The 5000-nt window shown below is 38.5% G+C and overlaps 1 protein-coding gene across 1 annotated transcript in view; it reads right to left on the bottom strand.

The window, feature by feature from the left end:
- Nucleotides 1-5000, bottom strand: part of LOC106870641 (uncharacterized) — a 110539-nt gene that overhangs the window by 104701 nt on the left and 838 nt on the right. The gene's annotated exons all lie outside the window — the stretch shown is intronic.

Below are 5000 nucleotides of genomic sequence, written 5' to 3'. Positions count from 1 at the left end.
CGTTAAGAGCGACAAAATGCCGCGAAGCATTTTGCCCGGCTTGCTAGCGATTCAGCCAGTTCGCCGCCTCTGTATCCCCGAGATATTACAACTTAAAAGTCACTTTGCAATGATGATGTTCAGTTTGCAACCATTCGCTTTTGAGTTCAGTCATGCTGTACGGCACCTTGGGAAAGTGTCTTCTACTATAGCCTCGGGTCGACCAATGCTTTGTGAGTGGATTTAGTAGACAGAAACTGTGTGGAAGCCCGTCGTATACATGTGTGCGTGTGCGTGCGTGTGTGTGTGTGTGTGTGTGTGTGTGTGTGTGTGTGTGTGTGTTTGTGTGTGTGGGGGGGCCCACCATCGCTTGACAAACGGTGGTGGTTTGTTTACGTTGCCGTAGTTTAGCAGTTCGGCGAACGAGTCCGATAGAATAAACACCAAACTTTAAAAATAACTACTGGGGTAGATTTGTTCGACAAAACCCTTCTAGACGGTGCCCTAGCTTGTTTGCTGTCTAATGACTGAAATAGGTTAAAAAAAAAATTTTTTTAAAAAGCAAGTTCGAGTGGTTCAACAATACTGAGTCTGGAATTATATGTAAACGGAAGGGAAAAGCTTATCTGAGATACGTCAATGATCGCAGTGCAACGACATTGATACCAACTCTATATTAATGGGATGTTTCAGAAGTCAGATTGGTTTCCAATGAAAAGTGCGTGTGTAATTATGTGCGTATATGTGTATGTGTAAATATGCACGTCTATGCCTGTGTGTATATCACCATTCAGGTTTATTTTCAAGATTTCTTGCCACTAGAGAAAGAGCCAGTTTTTAATTTAGATCCATAGCTCATTCACCGGAATTTCAACAGCATCAACTGTGTATTTTTACATGTATATGTGTATATATGCAATATTTGGAGTCATGTATATCAATCAGTTTTATTTCAAGATTGCTTGCCAACAGAGAAAGAGCCGGTTTGTAACCTAAACCCAAGGATTCTTCATTGGAATCTTAGCAATATCAACAGGGTATTTTTGTATATATATGTACAGTGCATGTGCATGTGCAGATTTGTATGTTTCGTTTTACGTATTCTCGTACATATAGCTGCATGTCTAGACATGCGCATATATGGTAAATTTCTGGAAAGTTTTACCAATTTTCAAAGTTCCAGTGACGGCTTGGATCTGTAGTTTTCGAATCAGTTTTCCCCCTTTCTGGTTTTGAGAAGCCTAATTTCTCAAAATTAGTGCTTAGGCAATGTGTTATATGTCTCTGTGCCCCGATAATTACAGGTATAATCCTGAACTTGAATTCCGGGTAGACTAACTGCAGAGTTCTCAATAGTTCAGTGTAGATGTTTTCTTTTTCACTGATTTTTAGCTTTATGTTAACATTCTCTGGGCAGCTGATTTCTACTATTGTACACAGTTTCTCTTCTCTGTCCCAAATCATTATGTCTGGTCTATTACGTTTACATTACATTGAGGTTTTCACTGGGACATTTCACCAGTACTCCTTATTATGTGTTGATATAGCCTCTGCGATATTGTGGATTCTTATTTCTTTGCCCTTCCGACGGATCTCATCATACAGTGTCTTGGTTACAACATCATGTTTCATCGGTAGATGATACCGCGATGACATTGTTGGACAACTACTTACAATGTGAGTGATACCTTCTGTGTTAACTCTACAAAGTCTGCATCGGTTATCACATTTTGGTATGTATGTATGTATGTATGTATGCTAAAGTCATGTGATTTGAGGAAGATGTGGCTACTATTTCTAGGAACTCCTTCTCTGGCACTTGTTGATGATAAAAGAGAGTGAAGAGATGATTGAACATCGATAGCGACCGATCAAATTTCAACGACTTACTAACCACATTTCCGTTATGTTGTCCGGTGAGAGGTGTAAGTTTGTCCCAGATTGATTAAATGATTACTAACTTATTAACATACCAGCTTGTATTTTAACCACTCCCATCCGCCCAGCCTCTTATTCTTTGTAATGTGTGTGTGTAAGAGAGTGTGTGTGTGTATGTTTGTGTGTGTGCGCGCACTCGTGTCTATTCTCTCGCTCTCTCTCTCTCTCTCTCTCTCTCTCTCTCTCTCTCTCTCTCTCTCTCTATCTATCTATCTATCTATCTATCTCTTTCGCTTACACACACACACACTCTCACTCTCTCTCTCTTTACCGTTATCTCAGTCTCTCACATTCACATGCTCAAACACACATGCACTATCGCACACACATGTGCACGGGCGCACGCACACGCACTAATACACATACACACACACACATACACATTTAGTGCATTTGTTAACGTGAAGAAAACAGAAAGTGTTTTCCAATTGCTTGTGGATGCACATATACATAGATATGTATATTTGCATAATCATACACATAATATGTGTGTGTTATGTAACTGTGTGTGTATACATATGTATGTATGTCTATATATATATATTTATGTATGTATAAACCATATAAAGGCATGATGATATTGGTATCACATTTATTATCCAGATACGATCGTTTGAATAACAGGTGGGGGTAGAAAGTATTCAACATGGAGGAACAAATATAAACAATGATTGCGCAATTTCATCTGATATTAGATTAAACTCAAGCAGTCATTTCATTTCAAGACCTTCGAACGATGTATTACATTTGAACATGGATAAGCACGGTTATAAATGCAATCACTGGGAGGGGTTTACAAATATTACATTGTTCGAGGGTCATGAAATGACAACTAGGGTTTCATTTAATATTACATGAAACTATATAATCGTTGTCTATATTTGCTTCGTATTGAATGATGTATCAACGTGTTGAATGATATATCAAAGCTGTTATTGAAACGATCGTAACCGAATAATTATGGAATACAAATATATTCATTCCTTTATTTGTTTTATGTAATACTCTGTGGTTGATGTAAGTTTCTTAAAGTCTAAGCATGTAGAAGGTGTTGAAATCAAACCATGCAGCAAGAATGAACGGAAGTTATATACCACTTTAAAAAATTCTTACCAAGTATATATATATGTGGGAGTTTATTATCAAAAACAAACCCCGAAACAGATGAAAATACATTACATATGCAAATGACAAGTCATGTAGCAAAAAAGCCAGTAAAAAGTAACCTGAAGATGCCAAAGACAGACCATGTGGCAAATATTAAACAAACACCATGCAGATCCCAACGAAAAAAACATTATAGATTTGATTGGTTGCCCATGTGGCAGACACCGAATAACAAAAACTTGTATCAGGTAAAAGTTCTAAACCATGTAGCATGTGTCAATGACAAACCACTTTACTAGAACCGTTGTGAAAAATCATGACAGACCATGTTGCAATGTTTTTGTTTTGCCTTTCATTGTTAAAGCATGTTGCCAGTACCAAAGACAAAATTTGGAACCAAAGTCAAAATCTATGGAGTAGGCGCTAAGTTTTGATCATGGAGCAGATGACAAAGTATTGATCACAGAGCAGCAGTCGAGTATTTTCCATGGAGCCTTTGTCATATGTTGACCATGGCGTAGCTGCCTACTTTTAACCAGGGAACAGGTACCAAATATCAATTATGGAGCAGATGCTAAATATTAACAATGGAACAGACACCAAAGGTAAACCATGGAGCCAGCATCAAATATTCAGAGTGGGACAAGTTTCGTATATTTACCATGGTACAGGAGCCAAAGACAAGCCCACGTGGCCCGGGCCGCTTTAAAGCATCGGCTCACTAGGCAGTTGTCCGGAGTCCCCCGGTGTCTGGGAGCTCAATTCTGTATTTGGTAGCTTGCTGTCAATAAATAAATACACTTGAGTCCAGTGCACTGAATTGCCCTACGGTCTATCATACTGCTAGGACATCCCTGCATGTGGATTACAGTCAAACCATGTAGCAGGTGCAAAAATCTTAACCTGTTGCATATGATGAAGTCAAACTCTGTGATTTAACATGTAGCAATGTTGAACCAAGCAGCTGGCGCTGGAAAATAGCTATTTTAACAACTACCCAAAATTCATCATATAGCAAGTGGCCCCCAAAGCTAATCATGTAATTAGCAAGTGCCAGATGCCAAAATAAAATTTCTTGCAGAGAAAGTACTTAACCAAATGTACGTAATGAAAAAAAACCCGGCAAAGATATGTTGCTGTGTCCTTAAATATGTGATTGAAACACGTCACATCACAAGTAAAAATACTAACGAACCTATGACGATACCTCTACGTGGACATACGGGCTACTTGAAATAGTAACCAATTCTCCCTCTAATTTTTAAATAAGAATCGTGATGGTCACGGCTGGTCAAAGCTTTTGTCGTGATGATAGATCTGCTCGGTTACAGCTGGAGCCAATAGAAATACCTTTTAGAAATACCAGCCAAATCACTCTCAAACTGCACCCTTCCGTTCTAAATAAGATGGAATTATTATACCGTGTAGTTTCTTACACGGAGGAAAGATGGCTTGAACGCTTTTGATTACAGGTTTGCTCGATGAAGGCTGATCTGGGTGCTAAAAGAACAACAACAACCATATCAAATATAGCCATAACAACAGCGATATGAATATCAACAATATCTATATGTCACACATTCACGCACGCTCATATACACACAGGCGTGCCTACAACACGGCACAGTCCAAACATACACGTGTAAACTCAACATAGATTTCACCACAGTCGCGTACATGGAAACGTACACATTTATACACCAGCATAGACACATGCTCACACAAAAACCAAAGAAATAGATACGACAGTGAGAAGAACTGAAAGATGTCTCGTATATCTTGCTATCTGTTGTAAATGTTTAGATCCTAGAGAAAGGAGAACATGAAGTATTCATGCCTTTTCTCCTGGTATTAGAGCGATTTAAATGATGGAGAAATGATTTACGACATGGCATCGGAACTAGCTGGTGAAAAATTTACAGGTTTATTTAGGTATCGTAAGGTAAACTTCCTACATGCATACATAAATATACATA

Source organism: Octopus bimaculoides, chromosome 18 (assembly GCF_046866305.1).
Source record: "Octopus bimaculoides isolate indiv1 chromosome 18, ASM4686630v1, whole genome shotgun sequence".
NCBI classification, from domain to species: Eukaryota; Metazoa; Mollusca; class Cephalopoda; order Octopoda; family Octopodidae; genus Octopus; species Octopus bimaculoides.
The sequence above is the reverse complement of the archived record's forward strand: the minus strand, read 5'-3'. Positions and strand labels throughout refer to the sequence as shown.